This window comes from Tamandua tetradactyla, chromosome 14 (assembly GCF_023851605.1).
Source record: "Tamandua tetradactyla isolate mTamTet1 chromosome 14, mTamTet1.pri, whole genome shotgun sequence".
NCBI lineage: Eukaryota > Metazoa > Chordata > Mammalia > Pilosa > Myrmecophagidae > Tamandua > Tamandua tetradactyla.
Window position 1 is genome coordinate 40670803 of NC_135340.1, and position 14434 is coordinate 40685236.

The 14434-nt window shown below is 33.8% G+C and overlaps 1 pseudogene; it reads right to left on the reverse strand.

The window, feature by feature from the left end:
* Positions 1 to 3476: 3476 nt before the first annotated feature.
* LOC143654992 (olfactory receptor 4K1-like) lies at positions 3477 to 4412 on the reverse strand (annotated as a pseudogene).
* Between the last annotated feature and the right edge of the window lie 10022 nt (positions 4413 to 14434).

Genomic DNA, 14434 nt, shown 5'->3' on the forward strand with positions numbered 1-14434 from the left:
AGCTTACTTCTTTCTCATTTCTTAGGTATTACTATTCTTTACTGCCTGTTGTGCAGTGCCTAAAAATCATAATTTAATATATTTTGTCCACTTAGCAATTTATTTAACTTGGAAAGGAAAATTGTATATCTATCTTTCTACTACAGCCAAAATTGTAATTCAAGTAATATTTTAATGTGCCATTTAAGGAGTTACAAAAAAATCTTCATCTAATTCTTATGATCCACTCCAGGCACCCAATTCCTCTCCTCAAAGGCAGCATTCTTCCCCAGACTCCTAATTATTTGCAGAATTAATTCATGTGTATATAAGCAATTACCTCTAAATAATGTTTCAAATACATATATACTGGTTAACAAAAATGGTAGCATACTTTGCCCATGGTTCTGCATTTTGATTTTCTCATCTGGGTATACTTCTTTGTGATACACTTAGCACATAACTCCCTCATTCTTTTTTAATAGCTGGACAACATTGTATTTTACGGATATACCTGCATTTCATGAGTACATTAATGGACATTTGGGTTTCTATAGTGATATTTTTTCAATATTTTGTTCTTAAAAACAATGCTTGAAATAAATATTATGTATATATGTTTACATACATGTAGGTATATCTGTTAGATAAAATGCTAGAAATGGAATTACCAGTTCAAAAATTTTAAATTTTAATATATATTGAAAATTTTCCTCTGTATAGTGTTTCAAAGTAGTGATTTAGCCACAAATTTTGAAAGTCCCTATTTTCCCAGAGTCTTTCAACACAGCTTACTACTAGACTTTTGGATCTTTGCCAATCTGTAGATGAACAAAGACATATCCCTGTACTTCTCCTTGAATTTTGTTATAACTGAGTTTTAACATTTGTGTATACATTCAAGAACCACTTCCACTACAATAATAATAATAAATTCCATGTTCATAGCCAAATTTGCCATGGGGTGTTGAACTTCTGCTGTTGGTCTGTAAGAGCTTTTTATATGCAAAGACATTCATCCTTTGTCTGAGTTTTTTTTTTCACCTATTTTTTCTTTTGACTTCATTTGTGATGGGTATTTTTAAAATCTTCATAGAAAATTGTGCAGTCAAATTTATCATTTCTAAACACGTATGACTTGTAGAATTTTGTCATACATATACTGATAGGTTATAGCCATGGCTGATCACTGAAAACTCAAATATACCCAAAGCTAAAGTAAGATTTAGAAAATGGAAGACCATAACTCCAATGCTACAAAGAAAAGATCAAACCAAATGGTCTTAGGATCCTAAATTTCCCTCCTTTCTCCTCCTTTTGCTCCTCCTGCTTTCCCTCTTCTTCCACCACCACCACTGCAGCTGCCCCTCACCTCCTCCTCCTCTTCTTCCCTCTCTCCCTCCCCCTCCCCACTCCTCCTCCTTTGTTGCCACCGCAGCTGCTTCCTCCTTCTCCTTCCCCTTCACTCTCACCTTCATTCCCCTTCCCTTTCCCCTTCCCCTTTCCCTTCCTCCTTCCCCCTTCCTCCTTTCTCCTTCTCCTCTCCTTCTGTTAATGAAGAAAATATCCATGTTGGAGATTATCTAATTTGTGAAAGTGAGTACAGCAATAGCTACCATGCAGAAAAGATTTTAGTTTGTATTTATCCCTCTTTAAAGCTCCCAAAACTCTTCCCTTTCTTGTCTTCTTGAGGTCAATAACCCACTACTTATTTACATACACTGAGTCTGTGGATACCAGTGCCTACTATTGGTCATTTTCTGAACTTCACTCTCCCACCTCTATGCTTACAAATCTATCTTTTAAGGGCAGATCATGGTGGCTCAGTGGCAGAATTCTCACCTGCCATGCCAGAGACCTGGGTTCAATTCCTGGGGCTGCTAATGCAAAACAAAGAACAAACAAACAAACAAAAAAGCTATCTATTCGGAAGTAATACCAATAATGATATTTGGAACATATTCATAAAATGCTTTTATTTCTGCTATATCCACTTGCCTCACATCTTTCTTATGGAATAGTTATCATTAACAATCTCATTTAATATTAAAATACTGAGGATCAATGCAGCCAATTGTGTTCTTGATCAAGGGTATGATTCACGTCTTTCCATTTCCACCATCAGGGCAGAGTTAAAAGGAAAAAAAAATAACCCCAACCATATCACGAGTGATTTAATATTTATTATATATCTAAAATGTTTGTTGTCACTGTATAAAATATATAGAACAGGTACTTAAAGTTAAAAGATTAGTATTAATATTTAACATTGTACAAATGACACTGCCTAAAAATTGGAAGTTATTAGAAACCTGATCTAAAAATTGCAATGAATAAACAAGAAGGTGTGTTTATATATATAATTTAGCTTAAACTGAATATGTCTGCAGAGTTACTATCTATGCAAAAAATCACAAATTTGTTTTCTTGTGCAGTTAAAACACTGAATTCAGACTGATGATAATTACAGACAATGTATCTTGTATCAAGCAACCCTTTTTTCATTGTTGAAAATATTTAGCCTTTCAGTTACAATGTGTTTTTCATAAAACAATCTCAGGTGGAAAGTATAGGAAAAATTATGTATAGGGAGTGATACAATGTTTAATAGACAAATTGTTTTTGTATTTGATGTACATGCATTTTACATTCTCTTTTCAAGAAATATGAAAGAATATATGGCAAATTTGGTCATCAGTCACCAATATGTGTCAGTGTGCATTTTTCATTTTAAGTTACATTTTTCATTTTAAGTTGCTATGCATTTAAATATTCAACTCCTGACATGTTTACAAGTGATTTCAAAGCCATTTTTAATTTTCTGGGAATATTGCAGATTTCATTGTGACCCATTTTCCTCTTTAAAAACATGTTGCTAATGGCAACAAACAGAAAAACTCTTATAATGTAGAAATGCATTCTGAATAATCCAAAGAAAAACCCACAAAAATTTTATAGAAACATTTATGTGTTATTAATGATAGGTAAGGAAAAATATAAATAATTAAAATAGTCAATAAACAATGAAAAGTTAAAATAATGAAAGTACATCAGTGAGATAAAATCCATGCTGTAAAATCTGATTTTTCTACTATGCAATGTATGGAATAGTGCTGTGATAGATTGGATGAAAACATGAGAAACTTAATTTGCTTATGCATATTGATTACCATATGTGTTGAATTTCTAATATACTCCATTAAAGAAATTGCAATTTTAGTGACATCATTAGCATTTTATACTCATTAATACCCTTTTTCTGTATAAAATATTTAAAAGTATTACTAAACAATTTTAAGAAAATTTGTAATTTAGAAGTATAAAAAATTGGATAAAAATTTATTTACATAATAAACAAGGAGTAATTCCCTTATATTTCGAACAAAATAATTCTATAAATAAATAACCCACATCATTACTGGAGACAGTTGGCATGATGCTGTGATTCACTGAATTTCTTCATTTCCGTGGAGGATCATGCCCTTTCATGATAGCCCCTAGTTTTTCCAGGAGTTCACATGATGGTTTCTTAATTTTCTCATGGCTGATTTAACATCTTCATTCCTCAGAGAATAGATAATGGGGTTCAACAAAGGTGTACACACAGTATAGAACAAAGAAAAGAACTTATCTACAGAAAATCTGCTAAAAGGCCATATATAGAAATAAATGCAGGGCGCAAAGGAAAGAATCACCACTGTGATGTGAGCAGTTAATGTGGACAGAGCCTTGGAAGAACCACTGGAAGACCTGTGTCAAACAGTGATCAAAATGATGACATAAGAAGTGATTAAAGCCAGGAAACAGCACAATGAGATCAGGCCACTGTTAGTTAGTGTCAGGATTTGCATTTCATATGTATCCCTGCAAGCCAGCTCTATCACCAGCGGAAGGTCACAAAAGAAGCTGTCTACCTCATTGGAGCCACAGAACAGCAGACCCACAGCAAAAGCCAAGTGGCTCACAGAATGAAGAATACTCACAGCCCAGGAAATGGACACAAAAATTATACACAGTCTCTGGTTCACAATGGTGCTGCAGTGCAGGGGCTTACATATGGCTATAAATCTGTCATAGGCCATAGCTACAAGCAACATCATCTCACTCCCAACAAAACTGTGAAGAAGGAATATCTGGGCCATGCAATCCCCAAAGGAGATTGTCTTGTGCTCAACAAAAAAGTCCACAAGCATCTTGGGGGTGGCAAAGTTTGCTTGGCAGATATTGATGAAGGAAAGTTTACTGAGCAGGAAGTACACGGGAGAGTTCAAATGGGAGTCAGAGGAAATGACAACAATAATCATGATGTTGCCCAGCACAGATGCCACATACATGATAGAGAAGATCGCAAAGAAGAAAAGCTGAAGTTCAGAAGAACTAGAGAGTCCCAGCAGCACAAACTGAGACGCCACCAATTCATTTGTGTGAGCCATGCATCCAATCTACTGTCACATAAATCAAAGAAAATCAGGGAACTACCACAACAGTTGGCATTCTAATATATCTAGTTTACATACAAAAGATATATGATAAGCTCTCAATTAAGTCAATTTAATGAAATATGGATCACCAGTTGACTAACATTTGGCACCTAAAACTGCAGTGGAAGAAGTGTGAAACAAAGAGCATTAGATATGGCTTCAATTATAATTATAAAGGCAAGATACACATATTAAGAATAAGTAATATACAATAAAAAATGTATGAGGTGATACATTAGTAATCTAATACAGTAAGTTCTAGCAAGAAAAAACAATACTGTATGCCAAAGAGGTAAGATATCATGGTGCATGTATTATGTGAGAAAAATCTTCTATTGAAGTTGGGGATTTGTTAGCCAGAAATTAGGAAAAAGTCTAAGTTAGCAGAGGGGACAATAGGAACAAAGATACAAAAGCAAAAGTACAACGTTGAGTGGGGGTGGGGGTGGGCTGAAGTACAGAGAGTACCTGCTAAGGAGCAGTAAAATGTAACTTGGGAATGGTATATATGAGGGATTTGTAGGTGTAATTATCCTGGAATGAAAGATTAAGTGGTCTGGATTAGTGTGTTGGAAGTGAAAACCATAGAATGACCTGCCGTGCTTTGGTGTTTAATTGAAGCACTTGGCCACATAGCGGATTGAATGGAGATATTCTAGACAGAATGGTGATACTCTGAAAGTTTCTCTGAAGGTTAAGAACATTCCTTTTCATGCTTTTAATGTAGCTTATCAAAGTCTACCTTCTTTCATATAAATATCAATTAATAAAGCATGAAAGATCCATGCATTTTCAATCTTTATCATCTCACTCTCTCATCTGTCTTCCCCTAAAAGCAATGGGCACACATGGATTTATCAAAGTTATAACAGCTTTCAGAAATGGTCCTTGTGGAAATATCCCATGTAAAAAATATGCAGGGTACATTTTGAATACATACCAGTTTCCCAAAAGATAAAAGCAGTGTGTCAATTTCTTGGGATGTTTTTTGACATTTTATATAGCACACTGGACACTAGGTGGTTACTCAATACCAGAAGAAAACGCCACAATATCTCCACCTGTTAGGAAAACAATTTTGATTTTAGCTTCGAATACCCATCAATATACAATAGATATTTATTTGTACTTACACTGGCTGAATTTCTGCAAACGGATTTCTTCAGGTATTAGATATTTAAAAACTAATAAATATGTAAATTTTTAAAATAAAAAATTGTATAAGTAACCACAAAATCAACCAATAAAAAGGAAAGGGCAGACCACTGTGGCTCAGCAGGCAGGTGACTTCTCACCTGCCATGCCAGAGACCTGGGTTTGATTCCCGGTGCCTGCCCATGCAAAAAAAAAAAACAAAAAAAAAAACCTCAACACAAAAAGGAAAAAAAAGTAACTCTTTTCAAGCTTTCATTATATAGCTTAACCTGTTTGTTGACGTGTTAAATCCTACCCTTACAGGGGCTACCATATTTGCATTTGAGTTTTGGTATCTAGTTTAAGAAGAATTCAGACACATAAGTTATTCAAGTATATAAACGGATCAATGAGGCCAAAACTGACCTGATGATGATCTTTCTGCATAGAAATTTATCTCATTGCAGAAAACCTGGGGCCAGGCTGACCTGTCTTCACAAGGAGAGGAGACAAGCAAGCCTTGGAAAGGAAGGAGATGTCCACTTCAAAGATTATGAAATGGGCCCTAAAGAGCTAAAACTTTTATTTTAAAAAGACAAAATCTGATACCATAAGAGACCTCTCTTAGCATCCAATCCACTGTGTAAGTCTGCTAAATATTATGATAATTTAATGGGATAATATTGTAGGGGAGGAAACTCAGAGAAATTTGAGGCTAGTGAAGCAAACATTGTTCTTATTACAAGCATGCAGATACAGCATTAATATAAACCATTAAAGAAATAGTGTAGAATGGAGGTTTTCTTTTATTTTCTAGTAGCATTTGTCACCTAAATGAATCATCTATCTGGTGCATCCTTTTTATCATAACAAAAGAGGCTTTTTTTTTTGCTTGGGTGGGCACCAGAAATCAAACCTGGGTCTCTGGCATGGCAGAACTCAGCTTCCCGAGCCATCTAGCCTGTGCAGAAAATATGCTTGTATTAGTAGTGTAATATTAACATTTACCATCCTCTATATAGCAGGCACTCTGTTCAGAACATTGCATTCATTAACTCACCTAATCCTTCCAATTATCCTGCAAGGTAGGGCTACCTACTCACATAGCCATTTACAGACGTGAAAAGTGAGACAACGGTAAGACAAAAAAATTGCCTAAGATTATAAGTTGTTTACTTATAGTAATGACTCCCATAGTTGTTTACTTATAGTAATAAGTTGTTTACTTATAGTAATGACTCCCATAGTAGACTGGGAGATGATTTTGGACAAATCATGAAAGCTGTATCAGATGATCTGAGAGGCAGAGCAGAATACGGGGACTCTGAAACTGGACAGATTATGTTTACATCCCAGCTTCCCTATCTTGTAACAGAATGATTTAAGAAGTCCCTCAAATAATTCCCTAAAATGTGAAATGGTGATATTACTTGTCCTACTTCATGGAAACCAGAATGACTACAGTGATGATGTATGTTGCCTGATACAGAATAGGTTGGCAGGTTGGGGTGAGGTTGGCAAGAGAGAGAAAGCATCAGGCTTAATATCATGTTAAGTAGTTAATGGTGCCATACACCATCCATCTTATTTCTGAAAAATTTTCAATTGCATCCATCTCATTTTTGAAAAACAAGATTTTTCTAAATAATTCAAATTCCTTGCAGAGCCCATCTTTCCAATATCCTAATGAATGATACGATTTGTCCATCTTCATTTTACAAAATATAGGAAATACCTAAAAAATCCTCTCCAAACTAATTTCCCCATATTTCTTAATGCAAGTAGAATAGATCAGGCTCAATGCTCTATCTCATTTTCTTCTTAATAATTAAGGCAGGAAAGAACTAGTAGAGATGAACAACATTTTTCCACTCCCTAGCTGTGTAACCAATTTTAGAAGATAGAACTAGATTATCTTGTAGATATTTTCATCTCTGACCTTCTAAGTGAGAGGGAGTTATGTAATGGGAACATAGGAATTTGAAAAAGTCACTCAGAATTCCCTGGACTATGCTTAGAACACCCAGCTCCGTTGAGGCTGGATAATAGGCTCTCTCTTTGCCAGTGCACCATTGCAGTAAAAGATTTTTCAGATTTCAAAATACACAATGAGAAAATGTCTTCTTCCTGGCTTCAGATGAAGTCTGATATATAGGAAATTTACATTATATTAATATTCATCTTAAAATGTGTCAATAGATCCCTGAAACATAAGCATATTAAAATGTGCTTTTAATAAGACTTGAAACAAAAGGTAGTAGAGCATCCTTATTGATTATTATACTGCTTTCAGTGGAAACTCATAGCCTCTGAATAGGAAATGTAAGAGGAAGAGAGTAGTATATACCATGGTTGCAGCACAATTCCTTCCATTCATCAGATTCTGATCCTATTCTTATCAGAGCTGCACTGAAACCACTGCAGTGAACTCATATAGACAGAAAAGGAAAATAGGAGTTGACCTCTTCTAGACAGTTTCCAGATTTAATGAGACATCAGTGATGTTCCCTTTGCTGAATTCTAGTTACTGCTTTTGCCCCTACAAGATGGTTTACCTGTTATTTCTCTGGTCTAAAACACATGTTCAAAATACAAAATAATACTTACACTTTTAATAACACCCTTCTGTCCTTAAGCTTTTCCTTGTTTTCCATAATTTGGTGTCTTTCAATTTGTTTGTGAACTCCTTATTTTCTGTTTTGAGTTTTCATGCTGAAAATACATGCAATGCATTCTTGACTTGATGCATTTTAATCTGGCCCCCTGCCCTGTGCTAAAGGAAGCGCCTCATGCCCTACTTGGAGGCTGTGCTCCTCTGGCACACAGCCATAGAAATAACTGCAGTATCTTAAGATAAAGCAATATAAAGGCTTGCATACTGATCCCAAGGAACTGATCTCATTGAAGAAGTGAGACATCACCCTTCAGAGATCTGTGATGTCACCATGCAGTGGGAGCAATTACATTTTACAAAATAATTTTTCCAGAGACAGAGAAGAAAAGAAAAACTTTTAGCAACTTGTTGGTACATCTAAAAATAAAAGATTATTTGATTTCTACTTGGAACTCCTACTCATCTAAGTAATTTTTCTACTCTTTAACTTTCTAACAGGAAGACATTCATGCAGTCTTACAAAAATGATCTCCTAGCCTCATGCATGGTTTCTTCTAATAATGAAGAACCCACTACTTTACCAGAGAGTTTAATCTATCAATGTGCTTACATGGTTGTGCCAACTGATGTCTCATAGAGCAAATCTACTACCACTTCAGTATGATTATCCTTTAAACATTTGAAGGTGCTCTCATTTCTTCTCCATGCCATACCTTATCTTTATTTCCTCAAAATACAAGTTTTTCAACTATAGTTCATGTAAACTTTCTTACTCTCTCCAGAAATCTGAAGCCAGTTTGTAAAAAAATACTTTTATTTAAAATAAAACAACTTCTTATTCCTCCCACCCTCCTCTTATACCTCTACTCTACTCTCTGTCTATCAATTTGCTACTTTTTGATATTTCATGTAAATGAAATTGTACAGCATTTCTCCTCAAGAGTCTTGCCTATTTCACTCAACGTAATGTCTTCAACGTTCATCTACATTGCAGCATAGCTCCAAAACTCATACTTCTTATGGCTAGATAAGAGTTGATTGTGTGTATGAACCATGTTTTGTATATCTGTTAATCTTGTGACAGACACCTGGATTGATTCTACAGTTTGGCTATTATAAATGATGCCACTATGGATATTGGCTTGCAAATACCTGTTTGACTTCCTATCTTCAATTTATTTGGGTATATACCTAAGTGTGACATTGTGAGGTCATATGATAATCCTATTTCCTTTTTGGGAATTGCTATACTGCTTTACACAGTGGTTGTACCCATGATGTAAGTTTTAAATGGTCATTTATAAGAATGAAAATGAAGACAATAATCCCTACCACTTAGCTGTTATATTTTTATGCGTACATGTACAAGAATGTATGAATATATGTATGTATGTATGTATATATGTTCAAAACATAAGTATGCATATCAGCATTACAGCATTGGATAAAAGAGAGAGTAAATGACAAAAACCTGTGTCAAAGTGCTAAATATTGTATGACTCCATTGATAAAAAATGTAAGTGTGAATAAATTTATCGAGATGGAATTAGATTAGTGATTATGTGAGAGCAGTGAAGAATAGATGGATAGAGAGGTGTATGCCAGAGGTATGTTGTTTTCTTTCTAGGGTAATGAAAATATTCTAAAATCGATAGTAGTGATGAATGCACAATTCTGTGATTACATTAAAAGCTATTGATTCTATATTTTGGATGAATAGTATGATATGTGAACATATCTCAATAAAGGTGATTTTAAGAAACTTGTGTCTATAAATTTGAGAATAAAAAAATAATTATCCGTTGTATGAAATAATGCATCAGTGATTAAAAATTAATAGATCATCTAAACATATATGAGATTCAAAAAGATAATGTTAAGAAAAAAGAAAATTGAAGTTTGATAAAATTGTTAGGATCGTATTTTTATAAACCAAAATAATGTGGATAAATTCATGAAAATTTTTTTTAAATAGCCAGAGGAATAATAAGCCTTTGTGGAAGAAAAGGGAAGTGGACAAGAGGTATTTGAAGGAGACCTCAAGTGAATCAATAATATTGCAAATATTTTCAAAGATCTAATGCAGCTAAAGAAAAAATATCATGATTTGCTATATATGGCGTTGAGTTTAGGACAGATTATTTTAAATTTTTATCCCTATGCTTCTCTTTGTATCTCAGATATTTTACATGAAAACTAATCTTAAGTATTAAAATGTACTATTTTAGGTACATTTTAAGGAACACAACTTTATAACAATACCAGGAAAATACAATGGGAGAACAGGTTCCATTCACAACGGAAAGAAAAAAAGATGAAATGAAATGTATTTGGAAAATGTTAAGCATACATCCACAGGTCCCATAGAATGAAAATTTTAAAATTTGATGAAAATATTTAAAAGGACTGAAATATATACTGAATCATGTGTTTTTATTGTTTAGAGAGACCCATTTTGTAAAGAAAATTTGAATTTAAATTTCCCTAAATTATAATAAAAGTTTCATGTAATCTATTTCAGAAACTATGAGGATTATTCTTCAACGTTGGCAAAATTATGCTTTGGTATTTATATATATCGATTATAATTTGGTATATATATTTATCGATATATTTTTGGTTACCTGCTGATACGGTTTCTATTTGGGGGAAATCCTATCTGCATTGTGAGAGTCTGGGTCGGGAGGTGGGCTTCCCTTGCTGAAGCAAATGAACTTGAGACTCGCCCTCGACCCCTCCTGAATAGAATGGGCATTTATGGACAACTGATCTTCCAGTGTCATGCAGAACTTTGAATTGTGAAGGAGTTTGCGGTGACAAAGGGACAGTTAAGAAGATATCACAGCAGAAACATAGTGCTGGATTTCAGCAGCAGTGGTACAAGGAATATGCTGCATCGATGAACATTCTTGTTAACTGGTCAGCCATGCTCTTGGTTGCATTTCATGCTGGCTGGCTCTGGTTTCTGCTCAGTTTCTGAGACAGCCTCTCCAAAATTACCGTCAAATATGTGACTAACCCTAAGTACTTCCGGTAACTGATGCTGAGAACTTTTTATGTTGCCATTCCCCACAGAGACCACATCCATTTGGTGGCCACAGGAAGCACTGGGCAGCATGCCTTTCGTGACTTTTCTTTGCCACATCTTTGCCAGTTTAACCAACTGACAGTGAAAAGCTCCATCTTTTATTTCTCTTCTTGTGTTTATTTTTCATTTCCTTAAATACTAAAAAGAATTTTTTGGTAATCAGATATTTTGACATTTAAAAATAATTTTTATATGTGCTTTAAATAATATCCAACAATACATAAAATATATACTTCTAATTAGAGTCTCATTTACAATGAATAAAAGCGTTTTTTCACCAAATCCTACCAAATTATTCTGAAGCTTTGCCAATATGAAACAAAGCAGTCTCATGATTGTTTCTGCTAAAAAGACCTTATTATATTAATGAATTAGTCGAGAATCTTTATATGTCTGGATCATTTGTAGGTAATTTCTGTAGAATATGATCTGCAAGTGTTTGTCTTTGCTTGATTTTTATGTATTTATTGATGTTACTACATTTTAATTTCTAATAGTATTTTGATATATAAGGAATTAGTCTTTTCTTGTTAATGTGTGTTGTACATATTTTGTAGTTTGCCATTTTATTTAATGTTCCCTATTTTTTATATACTAAATCTAAGAAAACATTATACAATAAAATCAGTCAGTTCCATCCATTATGTTTCCTTTAAAATTATGCTTACAAAGGACTTATCATGTACAATATTTAAAACAAATATTTCACCTACAATTTTTCTAGTCCTCTTATAAATGCATTTTGTTTAATCTTCAACCCAACTGAAATATATGTTGCTGTTAAAACCAATATACAGGGTGTTGCGATGGTGGCTCAGTAGCAGAATTCTAGCCTGCCATGCCAAAGACCCAGGTTCACATTCCCAGTGCCTACCCATGCAAAAAATATATATAAAAGCACAAATAGCAATTTATCTTTTCACACTGATTCCATTTATTTAATAATTAATAATTTTTATTTCCTTAAGTCAGTACAAATAACTTCATTATTACAAACATATTTTATATATAGTTTCTATTTCTAGATGTTATTCTTTTTCATTTATTGTTCTATCCATATTTATTTTTGTACAGAAATATATCAATTCTATACTTTATAATATTTTTTATAACTTAATAAAGTTAATTCTCTCTAACGCTTCACTTTCAAGTATTTCCTGTCTATTCTCACACATTCATTTTCCTAATAGCCTTTACTATCTATTTTATAATCATTTTTACAAGTAAAATAAAATGATTTCTAATATTGAATAATTTTAAGAACTGATGTGAGATATGAAAATCCACACATTTTGTGCTTACACACAAAGTTACATTCTCATTCTTGCATCACCAAAACTCTCTGATATTTTAATTTTGTTCTTTCAGGGCCCCTAACAAACCAGCAAGACCATTTTTCACTGTTTAGAAATCCACTTTTATTTTCACCACTGACTAACTTTCCATCCAAATTTAATAACTAAGTGGCTCTGATCAGTGATAGACTTTCCCTCACCGTGGTCCACTAGGGTCTCTGAGCAGGCTGTCATGTAACAGTTACCCATTTGTGGCATGCAAGACCTAGAACTGGGCTGCCCATAGATACTCACGTGAGACACCAGAATTGAGCTAAAAGAAAAGTATCAATGCAGCAGAAGAAGGTGACATGGAACCCTGGACTACCTACTGATGTTGATTATTTGTGCCTTTGGAAAGCTTCAGCCTGATATCAGATGTAGGAGTTCCAACATATGGTACCACACTGCTGTGACAGCTAGAAATTGTTACTTGTTAAATCTCATAATATTTAGTTCATGAAGAGATATCACAATCTTACATATAAATTATGAGAAGTTAAAAAAAGTCTATACAAAGTGCTGATGAAAAACCTGACAAAAGCATTGTAAAAAATGAAAATTATAGGGCAGTTTCACTTATGAATATAGATATAAAATTCCTAATCAATATGTGAGGAAGATAAGTATTTAATAATTATAGTACCTAATGGCAAAATGGGGTTTGTCCTAGAAATGCTATTTTGTGTATCATTCAAAATTAAGCACTGTAACTCACCACATTACAAAATAAAAGGAATATTTTATATATTCCTTTCAATTAAGATATAAACACATTAAAAACTAAAAAACTCATGAAAACATTAAAAACAATAATTTATGAAAACTTTCTTAAACTGTTAAAAGGTTTCTATTGAAAAAATTCCATGAGATATCATATTCACTATGAAATGTTGAGAGTTTTCCTTCTGAAAGTGTAGAAGTGAAAAGATGTGATTTATCATTATTTCTATTCATAAATAGAAAGACACAGGTCTTTCTGTAGGGGAAGGGAAATACAAGTTGGTCAAGTTCAAATTGCAAGGCAGAGAAACCCCAGTGTCACCAAACTTCAATGCCCTTAATCTTCAGTAGAGCTGAGCTCAGGTTTATGGCCCAAGCTTCTCTGGTTTGGAAGAGTTGACTACATCTGCAGCTCTTGCAAGAGTGTGTTAATTCTGCTCCTCATGATGAAAAAAATATGTATGAATATGCAGTTAGTTTCCACTCCATTGATTTTCTAATTCAGGAGACATTGTAATATATTTAGAAATGAAGCTCCGGAAATTCACACTGGGAGCACAAATCTAAGATGATGTTAAATGAAATATTTCTTTTACTTATGAGATTTTATGGTTCTGTAGAAATCATAGAGCAGGTAAACTGGGTCAAATGTTGCCTGCTTCAAAACTGATCATCTGCCCTGAGGTGAAATGTTTTATAATTTACTAAAATGTTATCCTTAGAATTCAGATGTTTCAGAAGGTTAGGGGGTAAATGTGATTTTTTTTTTTAATTGTAAAAATTTCACCACAAGCTGGAATTGAGAAGCTTTCTTCACAGCAGCTGTTTTAGTTTGCTAATGCTGCAGAAATGCAATATACCAGGAATGGATTGGGTATAAAAGCAAAAGTAAATTTATTAAATTACTAGTTTACAGTTCTAAGTCCATAAGAATATTCAACTAAGGAAATCCTGAGTATGATGACGACTCAAGAAACTTCAATCTGGAAAGGTATGTAGTTTGCTTCTGTTGGTCTTTGGCTTCTGGTTTCAAATGCTTCCCTGGAGACATTTTCTTTCTGTATCTCTAGTCTCTGTTTGT